This window comes from Gadus macrocephalus, chromosome 20, assembly GCF_031168955.1.
Source record: "Gadus macrocephalus chromosome 20, ASM3116895v1".
NCBI lineage: Eukaryota > Metazoa > Chordata > Actinopteri > Gadiformes > Gadidae > Gadus > Gadus macrocephalus.
The window spans coordinates 23160384-23175383 of NC_082401.1; positions in this window are offsets into that span (position 1 = coordinate 23160384).

Here is a 15000-nt window from a genome sequence, read left to right on the forward strand (position 1 = left end):
GTTTACATATCGACCAGCAACGAAGTTGGAGTAGCCTACCCAAATAATGAATTGTAATACACCAACATTGTCAACTGTCATACATAGCTAACCATAACCCTGTCATACATAGCTAAACAAGCAAATGAAAATGAAATACCTACCAACGCAACTGAAATGTTAATATTAGACAATTAACAATATTATGAAAATTACGTAGGTCTCCCATAATCATTCAGGTAATCAATACGTCCGTGCCTGTTACAGCTATTTCAATGATATGTGTGTTATATATCCGTGTTCAACGCCATTCATGTTAAGTAAAAGGACAAATCTCAGACTTTGGAAGTTAATGGAGTTAATGGAAGTTAATTCGGAATTTGATTTAATTCGGAAGTTAATGGAGCCGTGCACTTCAAAATAGGTCCATAGCAAGGAGCCGTTTGTTTCAGTACGACTCCTTTCAGCTGCCCACCCAACATAAACTGCTAATAAAACGCTTGAGGAGGCGTTTTGAAAAGAAAAAACTTACATTTTTTTAGAACAGGGTAGAAATATAATTATGAGCCTTTGATTGATATCCAGACATTTTTTGCGGAGACACAATCCTGTTCCCCACTTGTATTGGAGTGGACGGCGATATCTACTTCTGGGCCACATGAAATGACGGACCCCCGTCCACAGCCAGCTTAAACAGCTGCAATACCAGGCTTGGCCTCTGAGCACTGGTGGATTGCGGAAGTATGCGCCTATCCTGGGGGCCTGGACAAAAAGCCAACGGATTTTGGATTATTATAAATTGAAACAATTTATTCAATAAATATTTGTGAGATGTCATTACTCATTTGTGAGATGAGTTTGCTTCCTATTTATGTCGAGTATACACCCCTACTGTCCACAAGCATCCCCCCCATATGGATTTGGAGAATTGTTGCCACGTCCCAGTGGTGGAGGCATCATATATATGAAAGAGGGCATTCAATTATACTATAATGATCAATTAGGAGGCCGAAGCCCTAAAGGAAGTGATGCAATAGGTGACTGAGGGTCAACATTTGAGAACCCCTTTTATCAAAGGGGGTCTCAAAGGACTCATACGCTTCAACAGCGGCAGCACCAGAAGTGTTGAGACGAAAGATGATAGACATTTATAGAATATTCCCATGATTCTTTGCACGACCTGCAGGTTGGAGAGACTGAAATAACCCCCAAAATGAGTAATAATGTAAAAGCAGCCAAATCCCACAAATTGCTTGAACTATTTATTTCATTCCATTGTTTCGTTGATATGCATTATTGAAAAGTTTCAAGCATATGGATTTAATGCAATATCCACAAACAGTTCAAAATGGTACCATGAAATGTCTTGTTTATTGTATTAACCAGTTCATTTTTGTGAAAGTCACCAAAAGTTGAAAAAAGTTAAACGCAAGGTCACAGGCTAACAGTGGAGCTGTGTTCGGAACCAGCAGCCAAGAGCTTCCATGGAAACTTTCTACCCACGTTAAATAGATTTAGTTGGCAGTTCCTTTTCTGCCCATTCTTTTTTAAACTTGTGGAAGCACTTTGCAGTACTGGGAGACACCATTTCTAACGGCAATGGAGCTAGATTCTAAAAATATCAAAAGATGCCCAAAGCAAATACCTTTAACCCATAGTTGTGTTTTATCAAATTAAAAAATAGAGTTTCATTGACCACAAATTGAGCAGAAATATTTTGCATACAAATCTTTAAATAGTTTAACCACATTAAGAAAAATACATTTGTTAATTTTTTTTATTAGTGAAGCCACAAGTTTTGCACATTATCCAAACAGAATACCTGAAATGTTGATATTTCAGCCCTTTCGGGTTAAAACAAGAGAAAAGGACAACCTAACAAGAGTGAAAAGTTTGGGTTAGGTGACCTATAGTTCAAAGATGTCCCTGGTCAGGTAGACTAAATAAAAGTGTATTCCCAATTGCTCCAGGACATTCGTGTAATTTACTTGTGAGCTCTCCCTCAAGCCTAGAGAGACATCAGTGTTGAACCACCAACTGAAAGAGGGTATTTGCCATTAGTATGAGTGACAACATTTCATGGCTATTAATTTAGTTCATTATATTTAGCCGATTTGAATAGACTTTTCTAGCAGGTGAGGCTGTCAAAGAACTAAATATGGAGCAACTACAAAAAGTAAATTTGCAGCATGACCAAATTATACAAAAAGTATAGGAACTGTTCTAGCAGATATGTTTTAGAAGTCTCTTTTGATAGGCAGGGAATAACTGTCTTTGTCACCCTGTAGTCATGCCATCAAATCTGTTGGGCAAAGTAAAGCTACTGATTAATCCAGTAGACTCACCCGTCAAGTCCCCCTAGTTAGAAAATGGAAGAAACCCAGTTAGTCATGTTAATTATTCTGTTGTTACAAATGAAGACTAATACTTTCCACATATTGCGATCCAAGTTACTTGCTGCAGTCTGGGATTTTATAGTTCTATATGAATAGATTCAATTTACTAAACTATTAATCATGCTTCAAAAGAATTAACCTTTCTTGGATGGCAGATCTACCACAAGCCTCCATTGCCACAACCTCCAGATGGCTTACGACCTACGGCAACTCCTCGACTACTGCAAGCCAACAAATTGGCTCTTGCACACCAGACACGCATTTTGCTTTATTTTAGGTTTTCAAGCATCTTAAAATACCCAAATCATCGCTCCAATACACAAGTCAGCTAATGGCCTACAAGGAAATGCTGAAGCTAGTGTTAGTGATGGCGATAGAAATGGACAAGCTTGCGTGTACAAATATGCAACTAGAATTGCAAGGTTCACAGCCCAGTTGCATAAGTGGTCCCAACCGTTGGATTGTAAGCAAGGGTAAAAAAAATAAAATAAAAACTTCCCACAAACTAGTCAACATGGTCAATTGAAAGCCTGTACAAAACGACCCTGGAATAGTCAAATGCAGCTTTACTGCGGATGAATTAAGCCAAATTGCATAAACATCCAATGGTAAACAGTATACAAATGCAATCAAGATGGCTCTGGAAGCCACTACAGCCCACGCAGCAGATTACTGCGTGGACCGTGGTGGCTTCCAGATCAACCTTTCGGTGGACCATTCATACACATGTATTCAGAGGATGTTTTGAAGACACTGGAGTCCCATGGCACTAGATTCCTTTGAAGACTAAGTTGGTATGGGGGGGCCCAAAGGGGGCCCCCCCATAGATCTTGTCAGTCATCTAACACCTGTTAAGAAAAACACACACACATCACAAGATACAAATCAGCAAAGCTAGGTTAACAAACAGCGGCGACATGCATGTCAAGGTGCAAAGAGCAGGGATACTGATGGCTGGTGTCTGAGGAGACAGCCCAAAAACTTCAACAATTAATAAAGGAAAATAACTTTTACTCACTGCGGTGGTCTGTTTCGAAGTGCCATGTTGGTAGCAATATTTGTCTGGGCTGTTCAGTCAAATGCCCACAAAAACAAACACGCAACAACGCATACTTTCAGTTTGTATAAAGTGACAATAGTGATCTGCAATCTAGATCGAAAACTTTCAACGCTCACTAAACTCAACCTCGATTGACACAGGCCAATGCGAAAAGTAAGCCAAACCCATTGTGTTCACCTTATAAAGGGGTGCGTGACAGGTGATCTCAATTAAGAGCTAATCAGAAAGAACACACTGATCTGCCATGAGTGAGACGTTCAAAACGAGGACGAGGATTTAACGGAATTGTTACCATTCAAATTCAAATTTCTTTATTATTGGATAGGGTATGATATCAATGATTTGGGCTTTGAGTAGACCTATATTTCTTAAATATATTTCTTAAATTTTGAATATGAAATCTATAATCTCAGCCTCTCTATAATTTGCCCAACACATATTTTATTGTTCAAATAAAATCCCATCCTTATTTTGCCATTCATATTGAATCTTTACTTTCTTTCATTGTACAACACAATCATCTAATAATTATTCATAACGCTCTTCCATCTCCTTGGCTGCATTAAAGGGACACTGTGTAAAAATGACTCCCATCTAGTGGTACAATTGTATATTGCATTCAAACTAATAGTGCTCGCTTGTCCAAAAACTACGGTGGGCAGTATGTGCCAAGAAGCTGTGACATGACACCTACTAGGCTACCTCATCGAGTCATTCGAGTGATGATGAGGTTCGTGGACAACTGGACAAATTAGATGGACAAATCAGATCAGGTTTATTGACCAAGCATTCTTACAGACAACGAACTTGACTCCAGCAGTTGTGGACTTTCCAACATGACAAATAACTATACAGATGATAAATAACAGTAGGTCATTTAATGTCAGATTACATAAAATGTCATAACATAAAAGTTGACATAGCCTTTGGTAGTCTTGGAGTTACCGATAATCAAAACAATAATTCCCATAATGCGTGCGGCTGAGCACGCATCCTAATCAACGCATTGTAACCCGTTGATTTCAACAATGTAACAGTATTCTAAATACCAACAATTTACATTGTAACTAACGGAATCAAATCAAAATCAAATCAAATCAAATCAAATCAAATCAAATTTATTGTCATTTTGTTGATTGAACAACAAAACGAGAAGGCGTTTCTCACGGATCAAGATCAACATACATTTCAAACAAACAAACAAACAAACGTCCCAATGATGAATAAATAAATAAATAATAAATAAAGTCCAGTGAGAAGATCTGGGACGCTGGTGCATTGAGCATCCTGACAGCTTGAGGTAGGAAGCTGTTCCGCAGCCTGGTGGTGGAGCATCTTAAGCTGCGATAGCGTTTCTTGGAGGGTAGGAGCTGAAAGAAGCTGTTCAGTTTGTTTACGTCCACCCCGTCTCTGCTGCTTCCTCCTCCGGGCAGTTGCGGGCACGGTGTCACAGTGTCCGTTAGTATCCTGTGTTTGCGTAGTATGTCCAGATGCCAGCGAATGCCAGCGATGTTACTCGCTCTCAATGTCCTAATGTTTAATATTGTTTCCCTGTCATAAACTACGTTCGTCGTAGGACGTCTCACACTCAAACATTCAATCTCAATCTCACAGATCTCAAGAGGGGCCGCTGCGACTGTGCGAGCCGCCAGTTAGTCGCCCTGGCAACGAGTTTACTTCCTCGTCTCCTATCCTGTTCCTAATTCCTCCTCTCGATCTTCTTTTCCTCCGTATTGTCTTCTTTATCAGAGTTGTTGGTATGAAATCCAGTTGTTCGGGTGATAAATCAACTGTCTCGCAAGCGAGTTGAAGCTCCAGAAGGTCCGCTCTAGCCTAAGTGCGTCTCGGTGGATTTGGATACGTGGTGACCACAGCAGAGAATAAACCTCCATAACTTGATGAAGAATGGCTTTTGAATTCCTCCAACGCATTTGACAGTATCCATAAGTCATAAGAATATTGTCACGATTTAAACTCGACAAAAATGTGAAAAAGTAAATTAAATATGTAATAAAGTAGCCTTTCAATGACGAGTCGCTCAAACATAGCGCCCCGCATCTCGTTGCCATGAAAAACCATGTTATACATGCTTTGCTTACACATCGTCGTCATTTCTTTCGATGATTCCTTCTCCTGTGGCGTGGCATAACTATGGTCTTTCAAAAAAATGCGGTGCATGTTCAAATTTGCCGGTAAAACTCGTCTCGCTAAACTAAGCTCTGTTCCACCGTCACGCTGGCTCAGAGTGAAAACGCGTTTGCAATTCCTGTACGACGTAGTGCTTTTTGACCCTCTCGGCAGCTCATAGACCGGAAGAAAATGGAAGCCTCCATGAAGCTTACCCGTCCTATGTAACCATATTGATATTTATATTAATTATTCTTCGCTCAGGAGGATAAGTGAGATTTTTGGCAGAGATAATTTTACACCAATGAGGACTTATTTATGAATGAATATGTTGATTTGAGGTAATAAATTACTCAAAATATTACATAGTGTCCCTTTAAGACGAGGCTCGGGTCAGAGCAAAGATCGGGATCCACACATGATAAGGGATAAAGTTATTTATTAGAATAAAGTAAGTATCATGAAATCTGTAAAGGGATTAGTGTAGCGTATGGAAGATTAGAAAATGTGCGATTATATGGTTTGGACAGAAAACCAGTACCAAAATCACAAGGACCGACCGAGCCAGAACGGAGGAAACTTACCCAGACAGACAAAACAAATACTGGGAACAACAAACCATCTTTACCATGTTGGAAATACCCAAACAAAATGCAACAAACCAAACCTGAACAGCAAACCAACATATGTGACCAACCAACTGAACTACTGACCAAACACACAATTCTTTCGACTAGCCTATGTATATGGGCAGTGGAAAGTGTGCTGTGGGGATGTTGAATAGTGTTAACATAAAACAAAACATGGAACCAATCCAAAGGTCCAAAACCTTAAGGAACCACCCTAAACAGAACCCAAGCCCACCTGCCTCTGTGGAAAGAGAGAGAGACTGGCTACAGCCTGCGTGGCAGACCTGCACAGGTGCACCTCATCAGCTGACAAGCCTCTCAGCCCCGCCCACTGGCTACCTGTAGCAGGTAGGCAAACACAGAGGACCCAGCAGACGAAGGAGAGAGAGAGCAGTCACAGCTGTCACATCTGTTGCCTGAAGATTCTTTGTTTGTCTCCAACAAAACCTTCCAAACAGATGAATCATTGGCTCATCCCAGAAGTGTCAAATTACTTTTGTGTGTCAAAACGGGCAGGGTGGTCGTGGACTCCTGAAAAATACTATGGTTGTTTTGTATGTAGAATAAAATGCCATTGTACATTTAAAAAAAAAAGGGAAGACTTTCACAATGCAGGATTCTGGGAATGCAGTGATGGAATCCCGATAACACCTGTTCCCTAATAAATGGGCTCAAGATTCTAAGTCTGCCTGCAAGAGGTTGTGTGTGTGTGTGTGTGTGTGTGTGTGTGTGTGGTTGCAACCCGGTATCACACGATTGCGTGCTCCTGCGCACGAACGTTAATCTATTGAAGCGTGTTCCAGAGCACGATAGTCCGACTTTTTGCGTGTTACACAGAACGAAATGTAAACCAATGCATTCTGAATGGGAGTGTTCTAAGACAATTAAATCTGTACGGAGCTCCATAAGGGACATTAGGGAGAACGCTCCCGGACAGAACCTTAGTTTGGAAGTCATGCTTAGTGACACGACAAATAGCCTACTTCCAATTGAAATACAAAATTTAGAAAATAGGCCTACGTGTCCCCGATCACGTTTCAATAGATTAAATAACGTGACAGTGTCACGTATTTCCGTGAGACCATACCCGTACTTCCATGAGTATACTTAAAGGAAGTATACTATCCGCACTATCTACTACGTTATTTTTTCAGATGTGAGTGCTGTTCCAAATCGAGTACTCCGTGGTGCACTAACCGGAAATTACGATCACGACTGCCGCGGTGGCTCCTCCCCCGCAATAAACATCCCGCTTTGAACGGTGAACTCTTTACGCCTAGCAGCTATAAAAACTATAAAAACTACAAAATGACTCTATTAATGCAGGCTATGTGGAAAATGCGCCGACTTTGGCTCAGCCTGGCTCCGCCTCTTCCGCTACGTAGCTAAGATGGCTGCCGTTGAGTACGGGGAGTGTCCATGGACATAATAAAGGATGGACCACAGACTGGAAAATGGCCGCCCATTCATTCCTATACAAACTGCTCAGTGGCGCAGGGTAACATACAGGAGCGATTTGCTTCCGCGTTATGGCAATAGGGTCCGACTGCGTCCTGCGTCCTCCTGCCAAGACACGCCCCGTGTTCAAAGACACGCCCCTCGTGTGAAATACACGCCCCTCGTGTGAAATACACGCCTATACAACGACTGACCAATCTCAGCGTGATGACGTAATACGTAATTTTCCAACGTAGCACAGAGACGGGTAAAAAATAGCGATTCCCCCGTCCTTCCTTACTCTGATGTTGGAGTTTATTTGTAAGCAACTTTATTGCCTATACAACGACTGACCAATCTCAGCGTGATGACGTAATACGTAATTTTCCAACGTAGCACAGAGACGGGTAAAAAATAGCGATTCCCCCGTCCTTCCTTACTCTGATGTTGGAGTTTATTTGTAAGCAACTTTATTGGAGCTCCAGCAGTTGTCTTGTTGAGCAACAACATCGTTAACTCTTCTGTTACGAAGCTGTTCCGTTTTTGTCAAAACCTACAAAACGTAGTTATCTTTGCCATACAGCTACACAGCCTGCCACACCATAGGTACACAAAATGGGGTTTCAATATTTCAGTTAACTTCTGTAAGTCCAGATATTGCCTGGTGTTTGTAGGCTACGGGAGGGAGTCAATTTACTGTAACAGTGGAGTTAAAAAGTTAGTGTAATATTTTGCTCATGGGCGGTGTCATTTAAATTCTGGCTCTTAATATTCACAAAAATATTGATTGGAATTTACTCTGCATTTACTGATAACTGTGATGTCAAATGCATATACTTGGCTTTACAGAGGTACAAAGTAAAGTTACTTAAAGGATACAAGCCTTAGAATTGTACATTTTCGCCCCTATTCCACTTGTATTGTTTACAGACAATACTTATGCATACGATAGGGAATTCTTAGTAAGGGAAACATCACTCAGGCCATAAGGGTAGGCTACATTTTTTTATTATAGAGAAAGGGAAGGTCATTACACAAAGCATTTAAAGTAAATAAAAAAGTAAATACAAAATATGTGCAATAACATTAAGGGATAAAATTATTATTAGAGAAGAGATCCGCAAATGTCAAATAGAATAGATTATGGCTCTGCACGAGGCTATGTGTGATGACGCCAGACGCCGTCGTGAATCAGACCAATCAGGGCCGACTAAATACACGCCCTCCTTACAAGACACGCCTCCTCAAAATACACGCCCCCGTCTTGCAGGACGCAGTCGGACCCTACCAGAGAATGTGTGTGAGAATGTGAGGAGAACTGGCACTCGCGGGTTAGTTCCGGTTTTCTGGACTGGTTGCAGTAATAATCTTTGACCACGCGGGGCGCTCGTAGGCGAGTCCAGAATGAATGGGAGCCAACGGGGTTTTATCCTCAGAATCCACTTTTCTCACGATGTAATTTTTTGTCAAGTAATTTGAAAGTTTCTATCAAAGGGTGGGGTTAAGATAATAAACTCAGCTGAATATTGAATTTTTTAAGGTCACGTATCTGTTCTAAAAAGGCGGTAAAAATATGCGATGACGTCACACACTGTAATACTGTCAGAGGTACTGCTTTACGGCAGTTTCTAAAGCACTTCCCTTTTCCCGCAACGATTATGAGCCATTTCTTTCTCCTAAAATAGAAACCTGGATTAGAATCATAATTTTAAGACTGCATCAATTTAGTTTACATCAGTAAACAATCTGCTAGAGAGCAGTGTTCTGTTGTTCTCCTCATGCCTCTTCCTTTCTTGATCTCTACAGTCGGACCTTGATGCTGTGACAACGGACAAGTCTTCTTCCTCTGTCCTTTTCCCCTGCCTCTGTTCAGTATGTTCAGTGTTGTTAAATCATTTCTCTTTTTTTTTTATTAGTTACTGTTCTTATTGTGTTCTTGTTAGTGTGATGTTTGAATAAACTTGCCTGTTGCAATGTTGGTATAATGTTTGTATAATTACTGTTATACAACTGTTACTGTTTCAATGTGACCCAGACCATATTTCTCATTTCGTTCATCTCACACGTTTAACGGTGAATCGGTCCTAAAATATTGCATTTCCCATTCAGATAATAAAGATTAATAAAGATCATACACATTCACTGACTGAAGATTATGTAAGGAAAATGTACATTTCTCACTAGAAATGTCATTAGAAACGCGTTTAATGGTGTATCTGTCCTAAAATATTGCATTTCCCATTCAGATAATAAAGATTAATATAATGCTGCTATCCATTTTGATGGTAGGCTGGTACGAACGACCAGCTTCAGCGAGAACGTGACGTATTTCCCTTGCTCCAGCCTTCCAGTTTGCTATTTGTGTCTGACGAGTTTAAGAAGAAAACTATTTTGGAAAAAAGAAATAATCAAGTGTATAATGGTTGCCAGCCTTTACAGAAACATTAACATTGCAAGCCTTTTACATTGCAATAATATTTTGCCATTTTCGCCAATTTTTATTTCAACAAGTGCTGTCGTGTTTCTGTCGAGCCACGAGGGGTAGTAGCGGGCTAGTCATCATTAGCAACATAGCTTCTTTGGCAAACCAGCTTGAAAACACAACTTTACATTGAATTTCACGCAAAGCAAGACCATAAATTGGTGACCGGATTAAAGCAGCAATAAAATCAAGTGTGTAAGAGGATTTAAAATCGACATTACAACCCCCAACGTGGTACAAATACAAAGAAAATACAGCTCGATCCCCATTGACTATGGGCGCAGCCATCTTGTTTGCTAGTTGTACAGATCTGCTCGCTCTACTTTGAAAGCGACGAGATACTACGACCGAAAGGGGGCGTGCCTCAGTGAAATGCCGCAAGAAAGCTGGGAGATTGGCGACTTTACCACTTCGTAGGCCTGCATCCAAATGGATAGCAGCATAAGCTACGCCGTGTTCCGGAGCCGCGGGGGATTCTGGGAATTGGGGTTGTCAGTTGACAAATGGGGCTTTTGTTAACTTGTTTTGTTGTTAGGATTAAGTGGGGTTGATGGGTTCGGGATGTTATGTGGTTGTGTGTTGTTCTATTAACATTGTTCGTGTGTTCATTGTTGTGTTCATTGTTGTCGACACCGTCACCGAGAGTGACGTGACCATCGTTTCGTGCAGCTGTTCCGTGTTGAAGTCTCGTTCAATAAAAAACAACTCTCGTTGTCGAGCGTTCAATAAAAAACAACTCTCGTTGTCGAGCGTGCCCCCCCCCTACAAACGTGTCTCCCCCCCCCCTCAACAAACGTGTCCCCCCCCCCCCTTCAACTAACGTGTTCCCCCCCCCCTACAATCGTGTCGTCGTCGTCCCCCTAAACAAACGTGTCTCCCCCCCCCCCCCCCCCCCCCCTCCCCGGTCAACAACAGTCTACCTCCCCCCCCCCTCTCCACCTCAAGCTGGTGTGTAGTGAGCGTTCTGGCACCGATTGGCTGCCGTGCATCACCCAAGTGGGTGCTACATATTGGTGGTGGTTAGTGAGGTCCCCACTTCACTTTAGGCGTCTTTGAGTGTTATTAATTATTATTATTCTTCATGTTTAACCTCTGTTTTCCTTTTATTCCTAGTCTGTTTTACATAGTTTTGAATGATGACTATATGCTCTGTAAGGTGACCTTGGGTGTCTTGAAAGGCGCCTCTAAATTAAATGTATTATTAAACAATCGTGTCCACAATTTGCCGCGAAAGCCGTGAAACCCAAACCCCGAAACCCGCCTCCACAGCGGCACGCGTGGATACTGTAGGCATAACACGCTATTTTTTACGTTGAAATGCTACATATCCAGTGTTCATGGAGACGTACACGTCAACGTTTTTTCATGGCGACTGGGTTGGTGTACAGCACATAATGCAACATGTGCCTTTATTTCCGTCTGACCTTCTGTTTTATAAGCAACTGAACTACAGGTTTGATGAGTGCTTGTTAAACACTGTCCTAACGGCTTTGGTTCATAGAATGAACCTCCACCCCACTGATTATCTTTACCTTGTGACGTAGTGGCCCAAATTCTAAATTACGTGGGATGGAACAGGAAATGAATAAAAACAAGACAGATTGGAGGCCTGCTTATTTATTTATTAACTTTGGGCTGATTCTGCCTCATTGAGCTCGGTGAGGTCGCTGTGGTGTTCTACGCACCATGTTGAGAGAGAGAACGAAGGTGCGTGTGTGTGTTCGTGAGTGTGCTTTTCTGCGCCCTCAGATGGAGCGCATGCTCATACGTATAAACGCACCTGTCAATGTAGCGTCAGAGTGTGTGTGAGGGTGCACGTGTCTGTGTGAACTCTATTGTGGAGGTTTGGCCACCATGTTTTCTTTGCCTGTGTGTGAGGGTGCATGTGTCTGTGTGAACTCTATTGTGGAGGTTTGGCCACCGTGTTTTCTTTGCCTGTGTGTGAGGGTGCTTTGGTGTTTTTTATGAGTGTGTGGATGCATGCGCGCATGTATGTGTGTGGTGTGTTTGTGTGTGTTTGCCAGTGCCTGTGTGGATGCATTTGTGTGTGTGTTACACATTCAGGCATCTTTGCCTGAATGTGTGTGTGTGTGTGTGTGTGTGTGTGTGTGTGTGTGTGTGTGTGTGTATTAATGCTTGACTGTGTTTGTGTTGGTATGTGTGTGCCTGCGTGAATGTATTTGTGTTAGTGTGGGTGTGTGAGTGTATGTGTGTGTGTGTGTGCGCAATTGTTAATGTATGTGTGTGTTTGTGTGTGGGCGTGCTTGTTAATGCATGTGTGTGTGTTTAGGTGTGTGTGTGTGTGTGTGTGTGCGTGTGTGTGTGCGTGTGTGTGCCGGGCCAGCGGTTGCTCGGCAGTCTGCCCTGTCGCCTCGGCTCGGGTCTGATCGGTACCCAGCGACCAGCGGACCGGAGCCGGCTCAGCAGCGCTGAGAGTGCAAAAGCATGTCAGGCAACACACAGCTGTTTACACACCAGGCCGCAAACACGCCGCGCTGCTGCCACGCCTCGCTCCTGATGAATAATACACAGGCCAACAGACGGCCGCGGCTGCATGCGTGTGTGTGGCTGCCTGTGTGTGTGTGTTTTGCATAAATGTGTTAATTTGTTGTTTGTGTCTTTGTGTGTATGCGTTTGTGTTGGGTTCACAGCATTGACAAAAAAAAACACATATCTCGGGTTAGATTCAGCGTTTCTTAGCCCGTGGCTTGATCTTTCTTCTTTTTCACGAAAGACGAGAGTTTGAGGAATTCTTCGATGTAACATTCAAAGAAATGCTATCTCCGATGAAGCAGCAACAGCCCTCTTTCGACCTCAGAATAGATCTTTCTCACAGAGGCGTCGTCGTAGGACCCACACAGGTGTCGCCACTGAGACTAATTAGGGATCCGCTGCCTTTATGAACCAGGGCCTTGGTCCATGAACACTGTGTGACCCGTGATCAGTGTTATGAGCGTCACCTGTGTTTGTCCTTTGCGATGACATCTCAATGGAAAGACTCTACAGTCCGAGCCCGGTATGTCATCGTTCTCCTGGGTGGCTGTGACTCCCCGGCAACGAACGAGTTAAAATGCACTGAGGGAGAAAAAAAGAAAGCTTTGGTTTTCCCCTTTAATGTTGGCTTTAATTAAATTTTCAGCTCTAATTACAATTAAGCCACTTAGTATGTATAATAATGTTTGCATCACAGAGCAGCACAGATGCAGTCCATCAACGCAATTAAATATTAAAGCTGGCTGAGGCTGTATTAATAGCAATGTGGCGTGTGACTGAGACACTGTGTGTATGTGTGTGTGTGTGTGTGTGTGAGTGTGTGAGAGAGAGTGCGTGATTGAGTGTGTGTGTTTGTGTGTGTGTTTGTTGGTGGGGGCCAGACCGATGCAGAAGGGCCTCCCTGGGCAGGGTCTGTGTCGCCTGGAGACCCCCGGGCATGGCCCTCCTTTAGTGCCCACCGTGCCGCGACCACTGCGGGGATGACCTATATTCACCGTGCCTTCCTCCCTGCCAGAGAAGCATTAGCAAATGGTTGAGAAAAAAAAAAAACCTGTGCAGTGGATAGAAAAAAAAAATCCCCACGAGTGTATGAATATTCCTATGCTGCCGAATCGTCGTTAGTCTAATGCAAAATTAGTGTTTTGGCGCCAAATTATTCATGAAGGTGCAGGATGAGCGTGTTTTTTGGAGTTCCACTGATGAATTGCTGCGTTCACCTTCTCCTCTAAAGACTGCTGCTCTGATTCCTCCATCTTAACCTTTTTTTAAGCTTTGCCTCGACTGTCACGATGCACACACACACACACACACACACACACACACACACACACACACACACACACACACACACACACACACACACACACACACACACACACACACACACACAAACACAGGCAAATCCTGGACCGCACGCACACACAAAGTGACACATATGAAGGCGCAAACACTGCCGCCAGGCCCAGGCACACTCACTGAAGTACGGCACACATATGCATGCACACACACTGACACACACACACACACACACACACACACACACACGTGCACACAGATACATACACACACACACACTGATAGGCACACACACACACACACACACACACACACACACACACACACACACACACACACACACACACACACACACACACACACACACACACACACACACATATACATGTGCGCAGACACACAAAAACCCACACATTGACACAGACACATACACACACACACAAATATGTGCACACAGACACAGTCACACACACACACACACACACACACACACACACACACACACACACACACACACACACACACACACACACACACAGACACACGCACACACACACACACACAGTAGCTTGCGGCAACCCTAAATTTCAATGGGGCAGAAACTACTGGCGTATGACCACACCCACAATTTGTTTTTGTAATATGTATATATAATATGTAATATTATATTATAGATTTTATATATATATATATATATATATATATATATATATATATACACTTCACATCACTCACATCCGTGGTCCTTATATCCCCTTGTCCTGTGCACACACTTGCTTGAAAAAGTAGACATGGGAAACAAAACACAGTGTTTCTCTTTGAGCAACCACATAGCCATTATTTCTTTTCATGCCATGCTCGGGAGAAACTTATCTTGTAAGTTTTCCCCCTATCCTTCGTTTGTTGGATAATGTTTATGTCCGGTCTGTCTGGGCCAAGTTGTTTGATTTCTAACTAGAAACTCAACACTGTTAATCACAGGTGCAACACCACTTGCCATATCTGCATCTGATATGGAAACGATGAAGGCTATGCACGGAATAATTTGAGTAAAAACAACAGTCCTAGAATATGACCAAGGGGCAGACTACTTTACGACCA